Below are 14,208 nucleotides of genomic sequence, written 5' to 3'. Positions count from 1 at the left end.
GTCTGGGCTAGGTTTATGAATTTAAATATATTTAATATTGATAGTGTTTGAAAAAATGAGTGAGTGTACAAATGAAATGAGTATCCAGTTGCACTCAACATTATATAAGCACACAGTAAGACAAGCTTTACAGTCTAAACAAATATAGTGTGTGTGTGAGGAAATCGCAGAATAGTGAAGTGATTTGCCCAAGATCTCACAGCAGATTGTTTGCAGAGCTTGCAGTGAATTCATAACTCCCGCCTTCTGGGGCTGTTCACAATAGGAATGAGTTAGAGTCTATATTTTGGGTTTTTAGTTCATTGAACTGCCGCTAGCTTCAGTGGTACAGGACTGTACCACTGCTGCACTGAGGAGTTCCACTTAAAAAAGCAGATTGGCAAAGGATGCCTTTATTGAACTAAGTATAATGTTCTCAGGTTGGTTCTAATTCTCAGGCTGACTTACTTTTAAAATCAGTGTATTTCTGCGGATGGTTACATTCAGCTCAGTTGAAAACAGCCTTTAATTATCAGCAGCGCTTTGAAATGACCTCACAAGGTAATATAATAACTTTTTACAGAGAGATCTGGAGACTGTAGGAACATATCAGGCTGGTATTTCACTTACATCTGGATGTACTGTGTGACATATTAACACCACAGACATATCTGCTATTCCTAAGGGGCTGAGCAAACTTCCAAATTTCAGGGCTCCAGAGCAGACAAAGAATTATCACGGGTTGCTATAGAAGGTGAAAGACGGATGCAGGGGAATTGAACAGGGCTTACTGTGGCACTGCGTGATGTACAAAGTAACAAACCACATGGCTGAATTTAGTGACTTAGAAATAAGACATAGTCTACGATGCACTAAATATGTATGATGAATATAAAGGAGTGACTGTTAAGGATTTAACTTCTATCACTCTCCCAATAGCTTGAAGTCTGGTTTACAGTGACTGTACCTCTGTAATTCCACTGAGCTTGATCTGATCTACGAGGCCAAAAGGGACACTTAAAAACATCAGTAGTTGCTAGTCAAGTCATAGTTTTACCCAGAAGTTCTAAAACACTAAATCCACAGAAGTGGTAATCTTCTGTGGTTTCTTTTCTCTTAAACAATTGTTACATGCAACTGACAGCTCTGGCATTGTTCTGAACCATGGAAACAGCTTCTGATGCTGATCTTTCATACTCATGTAACTAAACATTATCACCAGCATTATTTTTTTAACAAACTTCCTCCTGCTTTTGAAATCCTCTTTAGGGTTCTCTTTCCAGTTTGGAATGTAAATTCTCGGAGAGAGAGACTGTCTTTCTGATCTCTTCTCTCTTGTTCTCCTCTTTCTTGGTTTTGTGTCAAATTCTCAGTTTGTACCAAATGATTGCAATTTGATTCGACCATTTACTTCCATTATTTTGATCATTCTCTTCCTACTGTGTTCTGTCTTTGTTTGTCTTTTGCTTCAGAACTATGAAAAATTGAATGAAAAGAATAAGAGCAATTAGCAATGGCAAGGTAGTGCATTATCACTTAAAACAAATTGAGTTGTTCATTCAAATGGTTTTGGTGCCCACCAGTTTAACCCGTCTTTATCTGGTGGGCTTCTCACTAACACCTGAATGCAGAACTGTCTGTAGGGATAGGCAAAAATATGTAGTTGCCTGAGATAGTAGATTACTCTGGAGCGGTATTGTAGCCCTCTGTTAGCTTTGCCTGTGCCAGAGCACTGCAAAATCAGGCTGGCTACAGCTTTTACTGAAGCTAGAAAAGGGGGTTAATAGTCTGTGGGGCAGCACTTGTTGGAGGTGAGAGTATGGATTTTCCCTGTCCCCCAGACAGCAAAAAGAGCACTAAAGCCAAATTTCCAGAGCTCTAACATAGGGTCTCTCCCAGTTTTGTCCTCATCTCTTTTCTTTCCAACAGCAGGGGTTTTCTGGCTTTGTCTTGATCCAGACATTCATTCTTTTGATTCAGCTTTGCTTGTGCTGCATAGAAGCCTTAAGTTTTTAGGAGAAAACTTTCCAAAGCTCCTCGGAAACTCACGAGCAAAAGTCCCAGCCATTTTCAGTGTAATGAGACCCCTAAGCCCTTTGCTCTTTTGAAATCTCCTTCCTAATGTAAGCTCATTTAAACCACAGCAATACAGTATTGTGTTTTTTCCAGTGTGATTTTAAAGTTCGCAAGCCGTTGAAACCTTCCTTACTGGAACAGTCCCTGACATGGCTGCAGGTTGGACCCTGGTGCCTGTAATTTAGGGAAATTATTAATGGAATAATACTTTTGAAGATCCTGGGCACTTTTATATACACAAAGGTGCTAATAAAGCGATAGCTATATATATGCTTTACTAGTAAAGAAAAGGTTTTAGCTTTTCCTTTAACAACTGACCTCAGCAGAGAAGAGAGATCTTTTCCAGTCCCATGTAGGTGAGCTGAATCATGGTATAATTTGAGCGGATGCTGGCAACCATCAGTTGCAGTATCAAGAGGAAGGCTTGATGGGATGTACCAGCAGGCTGGGTCCAGTCCTGTAGGTTGTGCTAGCAGAGCTTTGCAGGAGGAAGCGCTTTGGGTACCATCAGATCTGTTCTGAATTACTGTACCAGAAATCCCTCCTCATGCTGAGATGAGGGGTATTTTCCTTTTATCAGAGATGACTTATCCTCACAGGTGGCATTCATGCTATAGGTCCAGGGCCTGTTTTCAGTCTCCTCGTACAGATGACATAGCACATGACTAAGTTCTCTTTCTTTTTGGACTCATACTATGGAATATAGACAGAACTGCAACCATGTTCCTTCTGCATGTGTTCTATCTGTACTTAATTACAGATTTTATTTTATTTTCAATGGCTGTCACTATGGCACATTGCAAAAAGCTAAATTTAAATAAAGACAAGAAGAAAGAATCAATTCTGAGAACTCACCCATAAGAAGATGTTACTCTGCATTTGCATGTGTGTTATTTCTGGTACCATGTAATGATGTATTAACTATAAAACAGTAGAAAATTGTATGTAGCCTTTTAGGTATGCAGAATATGACAATTTGGGTAGAAAATGAGAGAAAGCAATGGACTGGAGGTGGTTTTAGGGTCAACTGTCCAGAGGCAACAGGTAACGTTTAATTTCCCCAACTACATTGATCCACCTTGCTAAAAAAAGGCAAAGAAGGAACAATTTTCACATTTCATTAAAATTATAGAAAGACTTGCTAAATTAATTTATTGGCAGTCAGGTAAGGTTTAGCTACATTAGGCAAAGAGAAAGTGGCATCTCTTTCCATACTACTCCCCTGTGGGTGACTTTCAGAAACAGATTCAGAATATTGTTAAATCTTAGGCTCTAGAGACTGAATTGGCTCTGTGACCATTTATAATCCAATTAACAATAAATAAATAAGTAAACAAAGAAACAAATCCCAAACCCCATCCAAATTGTCATCACAGACTGAAAGTACATTAAAATTTAACTCCCATAACGTTTTCCTTAATGAAGAGGATGCACTAAAATAAATGCCACAGATTTGCTTCTTTTAGAAAACTGTAGGTATTGGGATATTTCGGATTTGAGTTTTTTTCTAAAGCACATGATAGTCCCCCAAACCTTTCTAATCAACTCCCTATTATTTGTTCCCATATTTTTGCAAAACAAAACCAAGAAAATAAAAAGCCTTACAATGTGTCATCAATATTTCAGCAGGTTTAGAGCTACTTTGAAGAAATTGCACCTCATTATCTGGAAATACAGCTCTCCACTATGAAAACAGCCCAAGATGAAAGAATGCAGCAACTTATCTATTTAGAAACATCACAACTGTGCACTTATTTCCCTAGTGCTCTGTTCTCCAGTGGTTCCCCACTGAATACAGAATGAAGTTAGATTTATGCCTTATGTTCAAAGCTCTACAGAGGATTCATTGTTTGTTTTGTTTTCTTTTGTTTTGTTTTGTTTTTTTCTGTGCTGTAATAGGGCCCTACTATTTTAGATAGTTCACAAAGTCAGATCTGGACAGTCCTTCCCCTGGCACCATTGAGGACACAAAATAAGGCAAGTTTGAGTCATGAATTTTGGGCAAGTTCACAGAACAAACCAGAAGTGGAGCCAAATCCTGTGACATTCATACTAGTTTCATACCAGACAAATCACATTATCTGGCGAAAGCTGCCTAAGAAAGCCCATCTTTCTCTACAAGCATCATCTCTCATAAGAACTTTTACCATAACAGTGAAACTTGTAATCACAGGACACAAAACACGGATACTATTTTATGTCAGTTGCAAAATACATTTTAGCAAGCAGAATATCAGCCCAGCCGGATCTGTCAGACATACTTGTTCCTTTGATTTAGCTTTCCAACAACCAACATATTTTTCCAGAGCTCTTGTGCAAGAAGGAGGAGAAGAAAGAAGAAATAAAAACAGAGGAGAATATCATCATTTCTTTAAAAACCATCTGCTTCTAGACATCACAGTGTTGAATGTAATACACGCAACCAGATTAATAGGAACAAACGTGGGATAAAATTTTGTTTAATGTTATTTAACATTCCTAAGATGTGTCATTTGCTCATCTTGGAACTTTTTCCCATCCTGTCTTCTCCCAGTGCCCCAAAAGCTGACTGTTTATCTCTTGGTTTTGTGTTTATATGTGATGTGCACATATGCATCTGCTTGCATAGCTGCGTGGGCTGATGGCCACTTGGAGGCCTACTTTTTCAAATGGGTTCCCAGCTAAATGGATACATACACAAAGTGATCTTGCAACTGTTCTGCTACATGAAGACCTAGGACACCAACTCGTTGGTTGGTATAAATTTGATCAGCAAAGATTTACCTTTCAGACACTAGGCATCCTTCCCACGTGCCCTGGATAGTACACATAATCCAAAGCATGTGATACAGCCTTAACCACTGACATAAGGGCTGCATCTATCTCAGTGATTGTAAAAAGTATAAATAGTTGTCTTCCATAAGCTACTTTAAGAAGGTAAATATTTACCTTATTTGTGAATGAAGTGCAGCAGCTGAATATCTGGACAGAGGTACTTTTAAAGGGATGTACACTTACATGTGCCTTTGTTTGAAGCTTCATCTTAATTATTACTTATCTTTTTTATTAACTAGCTATCTGTGTTGCCTAGGTGTGTTGGTGAGCTAGCACTTAAAGAAGAAAAGAACTGTGATTATAATCCATACTGGTACTAATAAAAAGCACGCATGACTGAGACAGAGCTTGGATCACCTGAATATGTAACTGTATTGTAAGAGATAAGCCAAGGGGTTTGCAGGATTGTAGACAGAAGATGAAATAATTAATTAAGGAATTAGATCCACAAGGTGAAAAGTCCCCAAAAATAGCTGTGTCGAGAGCTATTTTAGGGAAAGGATCCAGAGTTTCTGTATCTGAATAATTTTATGCAAATCTGAATATTCAATGACAATGCTTGTGCACGTGTGCATGTAGTTTCCTTCTTGCATAAATGCCCTCAGTGCTAGGGTCTAAGATCTTTTGTGACAGACCCTGAAAAGCTGTCCTTACATAATGCTCTTCGCTGAAGTAGTCTCATACACATCAGTGGCAGAACTGGCAGTCAGTGTGCCCAAAAGTTGCATGAGAGGCCCTTTCAGTTGACACAGATCAGGATGACTGTTTGCTCAGGGAAGGGAGGACTGACTATAGGATGAGAGAGCTTAGGGCTCAGTGCTGAGGATGGTCATGTTTTTCCTGAATCTTTTCCGGAGCTCTGCTCTCAGGAACTGTGGGGAGCACAGGACGTCTCTTCCTCTGCTCGTCATGTGGTCTTGCAGTTCTCAGTGGAAGTCTTTTCAGTGGTGTGCAGACTACATAAGTGGCAGATTTTTAGTTACTTGAATTGCTAGAGCAGTTTACATAAAAATGTAACTCGCGATCACAGAGAATAAGACCTACTAGACTGTGGCTTTCCAGACTTGTGCAGTAACCAGATACCATATTTTGATGTCAATTTGACAAAGATTGCTCCAGTTCTATGTGATGCTTTCTGTTCTTCAGATGTGCCATTGTGAGAAAAAGGGATTAAAAAACATTTCTGTAGTACACTCCTATCCTCTCTTCAAATTAGTAATTTTGAAAAATGCTACCTGTACTTTTTACATCATTAAACACTTGGCTTAAGACATCTAAGCTCTTGAAGGCTATACGCACATCTTAAATTCTATACACACACGCATGCATGCACACACCCAGATGTAACACATATACAAATCTTCTCATTGTTTCTATCTGTTTTTAACAGCTTCCACTGTGTTATTAGGAAAGATCTACATTTACACTAACATTTGTGGGCTAAGTGTATTTATTTTGTGAATGCTTCTCTTTTATTTATTTATTTTGATTTTTAGAAGGAAAATAGACTCTTAATTTGATGACCTTCCTACTATATTCAACATGTATCTTCCTACTCTATTTTCAGTAGATAATACCTTTTCCCCACCCAATTAGAATAATTCCACATTCTGGTCTTTTTAAAGTGACATTAATAGTGATCTGTAGTCTGCTTTAGGTAATGAGCAGGTTGAGAGGCACATTTTAAAAGGATTTTGTAGAATTTATGAAGCAAGCAAGCAAACAAACACAAAAATAAAACACAATGAAAGATAAACTAGAAAAAATTCCTGTTTTCCTTCCACTAATTTCTGGTGAGCTGAAATATTTGTTCTAGGCTTTATGCTCTTGTGCATATGTCAGCAGAGGTTCCTACTTGTTTAGGAAATAACCTTCTCCTGATCTTGAGATAGCAGAAGTAAGTATAGAGGCAGTATATGTTGCATATACATAGTAGATGAGAGAACAAATATTAATGAGTAAGCATTTCACTACTAGCAAGCAGAGAGAATAAGTAATTGCAATTCTTATATGTGTCTCTTTTCAACATCAAAGACGCTTTACTGTGCTTGCCTATCTTATGGCACTTTTGCAAAAGGTGCTTTTGGGGAACTGCCACTGTTGCTGGTTGCTTTATATTTGGTAATTTGTAGCACGCACAGGTCTGGACCAGGAAGCTCTGTTGTGTAAAGTGTTACACAACCAGAGGGGAAACACAGCCTCTGCATGTTCTTAGTAATTTAGGACCTATGATCAAATCCAGGCACACTAGTTCTAGTAATAAAAAATTATTTTTGCTTATGATCTATATTTTCACACATTTTTAATAGAATTTCCTGCAGTCATCCCAACACATTTTGTTCACTCTAAGTAATGGAAAGCCAGTCTTGGGCTTACAGCCTGGAGTGGGCCATGGATCCCATATCTCCTTATATTCCAGCCTACCTAGTTCCTTGCACTTCTCCACAACAACAGTACCTGATTACTTCAGGAAATTCTGGCATTTTTCCCATTAGTGGAAGTGGACAATGCATTCAAAGATTCACCTACACAGCTCAGATAATAAAAGCTGAATTTTAAAATCCAAGGCAACACTCACAGTCAGAAAGTTTAAGAGCAGTTCTACAGCTGAAATACATTGGTACCAAAAAAAAAGCAGGTCTTATTCAATGACCTGAGTAGCTAGCACTGTAAAATGAGAGCATGAATTTCTGCCAGCAGTCCTGCAGACACAGTTTGTTCACCAGTCTGTCATACCTAAATCCGTATCAGCTCCATACAAGGAACTGAGATGTGCTACCACCTAACACTGAATGTAAATGGAGGCAGTACTGAGCCCGGGAAAGCATTATGATGGCTTTTGGTGTAAGTCATGAGGCAGCCTGTAGAACATACCATGTTTATGATGATGTGTTGTATGATTGTAAGAACTGCATATGATGCCTGTCACTCTGGAGGGGCACATGCTGACTGTTCATCTGCCTGCTTGAGAAAAAGGTATGCAAACAGGTTAGCTACAAAATCTTTCTTTTATGTTTAATGAAAACAGTCTGAACTTTGGTCCATGACCCTGAAAGTAAGAGTCCAAGAGACTATCCTTTTTGAAAATGTATGCAAGAAAAAAGAAATTTGCTTAATACATAGAGTCATACTGTCATACTGTATTAGAGGTAAAACCTTTGGTTTTACCTTTGGTAAAGCCTTTGGTGCTTTGAACCTCAAACCAAACCCTACAGAGTAGAATTACTATCCAAGTGTGCATGTGAGGAGAAGAGATGGTCAAAAGATATGTATCCTCTAGCACCGGCTCCAGTGGTTCCCAGCCTCCTGCATGATGTGCTTGCCTTTTGGTCCTGTGGTAAATAAGTGAATGAGCTATGATCTGGCTGCTCTATGCCTCCTATGCCTTTCATTATGTGGCACAGAGAAAGGGTTGCTTTACCTTGGATAGTGGCCCTGCTGCTATGCTACTGGTGCTTCCCCCCTGCTTGCCTTCCTTGAATTATGAGGTTGTGGCAGGATTCAGACCTAAGTGAACCGACTGTTTTTGTGTAGCAGACATCTTTAAGGAGAAGCAGGATCTGTCCTTGATTCCTGTATTTCATGCAGAGGTGCTTGAGGACACTTATAAATATCTGCAAGGAGTGTTTATGGGATGCAAAAAGCTCTGTCCCTGGCTTTCATGCTCACTCATCCTTAACCCCTCTAGAATTAAGAGATACACATAATAAATGATTCATTACGAGTGATTATCTCTGGAGATTTTTTTTAATCTTATCAAAGCATAGACTATGTCAATCATATGCGAAGTCTCAAATGGAATTGCTTCTTATAATCAACCACTCTTAAGTTTGTATCTCATTTTTACCATGTCGTTTTAAAACGAGATCTTATTCTCAATGCCTCTTTTGCAAATTGAAAGAAATAAATAAAGTATTTTTAAATCCATCTTCAGGACTCAGCACCATCAGCTGAACAACCTCTGGAGTCTTAGGTTTTCCAATAAACTTTCATCAACAGAAAATCAGTCACTTCAGGGAGAGATTTCGTTATCCCAGTGGCTGCATACAAACATAAGAGAGGTAGCACATGCTAAATTAGATGTCTTATCATTAGGCATGGTGCTAATCTACATATCCCATTGCAACAATAGCTTGTGACACAGAAAAGTGCACTGTTAACTAATAAATAGCAATAATACTTGTGAATGTACAACAGATCACCAGGTGGCCTTTGAGAAGGTTTAAGTAAAAAAACATGTCAAACTGTTTAGGATAAAAATGTAAAAGGGATCCAATGATTATTAAAGTTCATGGAAATTGACTTGAAAGTTCCCATTATTAATTTCTAATGTACGTGTAGGGACCCTGCTATTGAAAACTTGATGAAAAGTAGACAAAAAGGATTTTCTAAAACAACATTAGGGAGTAAGTATGCAGCCTGAATTGTGCAGCTTCCATTAAAGGTAATGGGTCTTTCAAAGCGTATTTCTTGCATTAAAAATGTGCCCCGATATTCTCATTTAATCTCTCCCTAAGAAAATTCAAACTTCAGATAGAAACATGCTAAATATTATGCTGTACTAAGAACAACTGGGCACAGCCTTTTTTTTCTCTTAAGATGCTTGAGTTTCCATAGTTTTATTGAAGATTTATGCTTTTCTATTTTTAAAAAAATGCACATATGTGAAGGGTTTAGGGCTCTTCTGTATCAGTGGGTAGATGTGAGAGTGGATCTGTAGACACAGCATCTTTAAAAAGCTCGACAGATATTTCCATGATATTTTTAGAACTATTGCAGGAAAAGCAATGTGTTTGCTCACAGTGCCAACTCTACGGGAAGGCTTTGGGGATCTATAGCGGATACCCAGCTGAGCACTGTATCTGGTGCTGTATACCTCCTCTGGCATGCCTCAGAGCATGGCCCCCCTTGTTGCCCAGGCTGGGAACTCTCTCTTTGCCAAGCCACATGCCCATGTTTTCTTACCCTGGTGTGCAGTGGGAATACAGCGCCATAACCCAGGAAATATTCTTGGATCCATCAATTTCAACTAGAGACAAGAAAAAGGAAAGCAGTGGTCGAAGTTAACCCAGATGGTTGGTGCCAGGTATTGTACTAGGCCAGTTTCTCTGCAAGTTCAGTCCTGTTCTAGTCAGCACTGGTTGGCTGTGGCTCTAAAGGAAGGGCAGAAGGGCCCTGGTGGAAATTTGTGAACAAGGAGCCTCATAAGGCATAAAAAACACTCTGGGGCCTGAACAGGACACTGAGAAGTTTTGGCAGATTGTGCAGACTGCCAGTGACTCATCAGTTGCAGATGTGTTTCTATTCAAGCCAGCAACTCTAAGCCTTATTTTTCTTTAAACAAGAAGTGTAGAAGGCAGATACATTAGAAGTTAAGGCAAAGATTTCCAGTCTCTTCTGGTGACCCAGCTGGAGATAGTGCATAGTAGAGCAATAGACACAGTTAAGGCTAGCATTGTATTTTCACAGGCATGGAGCAGATTCAGAATGAGGGCCTGATGAAGGGGAGGGTGTCCTGAGGGACAACACCCTTGAACCCCTGCAGGAAAGAAACATTTTTATAATGTCAAAAAATATAATAGAAAAACAAAATGTTTAAAACCAAAATTTTAGTTCAAAATGTGTTATGGAAATTGATGAGTGGATCAAAACAAAGTGTCAAAATGAAAATACCTGTACATTAACTTTCAGCATAGTAATGGCATTCCAGCTGGTATTGCATCTCATTTTTCAGGAGTTCATTTGAGCTTTGGTACTTTAAATAATTAAACCACAAAATGAAGAAACAAAGGTGGATGTGACTTTGACCTTCACGCAAAAAAATCCAGTTTCTTTTATACTGCATGATTATGTCCATGAGCAATCAGATAAGCACAGTGCAGCCTTGTTCTTCTCAATGCACACGGGATGTTCATACATGCAGTGAGAGCAACACTGAACTCTGTGTCTCATTAACAGATGTGGTCTGGAGCCAAGATCCTGACCAATGCAGGTGCAGCTGGAATATCTAATGATGATTTGGCCACATGTTTATGGATTACCACAACCTAACATTGGCAGGAGGAGAGGAGAGGTCCCACCTGCATTTTGTATATGTGACAGGTGCAACTAGTCTGTTGGCTCACAATTTCAAGCATAGCATCATTATAAAGTCTACTCTGTCCTTCATTAGGAGTCTTCATGTCTGCTTGTGGGGGGCGCGGCAATGCGCAGACTTTCTCTCCGTTTGTTTGTACTAAATATTTTCACTTCTATTCGAGCTAAGGCAGAATGGAAGGGAATGGAAGGTAGAAGATTATAGCAAGGTTTTTTGGTCCCAAAGTTGTCCATATGGATCCTCTTGGATCATTCCTAACTCTTGGAATGATCACCTGCATTCTTATGCATGTAGGGCCATTTTCAGGAATCACAGTCCGGTAAAAGGCATGGTTGCCCCAAAATGTTAGGAATCAGTGTTTCAAGGGGCCTTTTAGGATTCCTTCATAATGACATCATAAAACTAACTACCACTGGTGGTCAGATGAGTGAAACATGAAGCATTAGTGAAATGGAATGATATTAAAAAGCCACTGTCTTGACAACTGTTGTTCATTAAAGACCAAAACCTGTGGAGAAGCCTCTTAATTTTTGTACCACATAGAAATGACTCTGCCTGCCCCCACAAGACTGAAGCAAGACAGATACTTACAATTTCTTTTTGAAGAGTAGCTCTTTTATATCATAGAGAAGAGGCAGGCCATGCCACTCTTCCACTTTTCCCAGAAGGGCTGGCAGTGTGTGAAGAAAGAAAAAGACCCATTTCAGAGAAAGTCATATATTTCCCAGAGCTTATGTAGCTTTACATCATTCTGTGTACAGATCATTGGCTCAGACATATATGTTGACTTGCTGTGTTCTGGTTATGTTATTAATATTAATCTTGAAGTTCTGTCTAATCTCTGCTAGGTGATTACATTTCTGTCTGTAAATTACCCATTCATCTCTAGTTTCCTGTGTGATGAGGCTGTTGAATGGTTGCCAAATCTCATGTCAAAGGTGGCTGAACTGTAGTGATAGATTAAATAATCCCTGCGGACCATATTGCTATAAAGGTTTCTAAAGAGTCTTAGGACATTTTATGGATGAAAAGCAATTGTAAGCTGCAGTTACAATTATCATCCAGGACTTGGGTGTTATATCATTGTAACAGAAAGAAAAAAAAAGATAAATATTGGCAACTGACATGTTTATGTGATGTGTTGATCTTTGGTAACAAACACAGCTTCTTCTTTATATGTGAAAGTACAGAAATAGCATCTGAATCAAGATTTAGTAAAGCCTCAGTGTCATCCTCTTGAGGTACTGGCTTGTTTTTCTTATTTACGTTTAACAGTAATAAGGACTGCGAAGCAGAACAAGTGAGAACGCAGTATGCCACCAGATATTGTGGAGTTTCCAAATGTGCTTACTTTGTTAATCACAATTAAAATCTAAGTTAGCTAGAAATTCTGATCTATTTTATCCTGAAAGTCTGAACCATTTTATTTCAATTATGCTCAAACAGAATATTGTATTAAACATAAGGTCTTAAGAATAATACATAAAGAATATGAAACCTTATACATTAAAAGTCATAACAAAGTGAAAGTAAATGTTTCCAACATTTCAAAACACAAGATTTCAATGCTACTGAAGCAAAGGAAAAGGTGAAACATTATTCAATTTCATACTTTTCTCTCAATTTTGGGGTGGATGTTGTCATGTTTCTATTTTGATTCAGCATTTCCCAGTGGGAAATGGTTCTGTTGAAAATGTTTTGACCATACATTATTTGTTGAGGAAACATATGTTGGTTAGAATAAGCCTCTTCTTGGCTCCTTCACTTTAAGGAACAGCACACATTTGACTCTGCCTGGCAGTGACCACAAAGCATTACTCTTTCCTTACAATCGAAGAGATGGGTTTCAATCAAATTCCTGGGGGCTATGTGCCAGTATCTGCTTGACTTAGATGCAGGTCTAAATGAATGACCAAGGATTACAGGGCTATAGCAACCACGGTATTTTCTCATTCTTAGGTCTTTTCTTCACAGAAAAATGAGTGCTTTGCAAAGATAGAATACGAGATTACAATGCAAGGGTGTACACAACTCCATCTTCATTAAGGAAGCAGAAGGAAAGGGCTATGTGGCCTTGCCTGCCCATATGTTTTGTGAACCGAAGTACCACACTGAATAATATTAGTAGAATAGGAGTACAGAATAAAGAGGAAGAGTACAGCTGCATTTTCTTACTAGTAAATCCAGGTTTATGCTAGGTACTCTGAACTAACTCCTTGTGTAGACATGTTTATGAGCAGTAAGAGAGAGGTAGCTTACTTAGAAATGTACTTTCTGAGCTGTTTGGCTCTCCAAGTTATTTGGAAAGCTTAATGTCTTTGAGTATGGACTAAGGTACTTCATTCCTGTCTGCAGCATTAATAAGCTTCGCACAGCTTCCATTGTGGAATGGCTTGTGTTCAAATCCTTGCTAACTTCCTAATTTGTGTAGTCTAGTCTTTCGACTCAGTTCCCTCAGGTGAGGGCTGAGATAGGGCCACTGGCAATATTACCTTGGGGATGCATGTACACTAATGCTTAACATGCCATCCCTCTGCCTGTCTCAAGACAGACTAGGATGCAACAGCTGCCACCAGCAGCTGTGAGCATTCAGCACCTCCGAATATTAGCTACAAGGTATCTTAAGTCTGGTATTTCAAAACTGGTGAATCATAAATTAGATGCTGCTGTTGAAAACATAGCTGTAGTTCTTGAATTTTTCATAAGAACTACCACAATTAAAGTCTTATAGTAAATAAAAGGAAGTGGGGAAGAATCAAAAGCTTTGCTGTACCCACTTGAAAAGAAGAATTCAGTAACATCTTAAAAGTAGTGTTGATAATTTTGAAATAATAAATAAAATTAGTAAATTACCAGTTAAGTGAAGTCACAGTAGAAGGTCAACAGCTAGTGTGGATTTATATTAAACAGTAAAATGAGCAAATTTGTTGATTAAAAGTTTGATAAGCCTACCTGAGGTTTGGTGACAAAAACTGAACATCAGTAAGTAGTGAAATTGGGGTGGAAATATCTGAAAAAAAAATGCAGAAAACTAAGAACTGAAATGCCTCATCTACCCAGTTTCACCTGCTTCTTTATTCAAGACCCCACATGCTTACTGCATATCGCTAAGCCAATAGATTCCCCTCTACTTCATGACACAGTTTAAACTGACAGTGAGACATAGTCCCAGTTCTAAATGGCTCCTGATTCTTACATGCTTTCAGATATTATCAAGAATGTTTCTAGAGTCATAGTGCACA

This window comes from Dromaius novaehollandiae, chromosome 1, assembly GCF_036370855.1.
Source record: "Dromaius novaehollandiae isolate bDroNov1 chromosome 1, bDroNov1.hap1, whole genome shotgun sequence".
In the NCBI taxonomy this organism is placed as follows: Eukaryota; Metazoa; Chordata; class Aves; order Casuariiformes; family Dromaiidae; genus Dromaius; species Dromaius novaehollandiae.
This window is presented reverse-complemented; position numbering follows the sequence as displayed.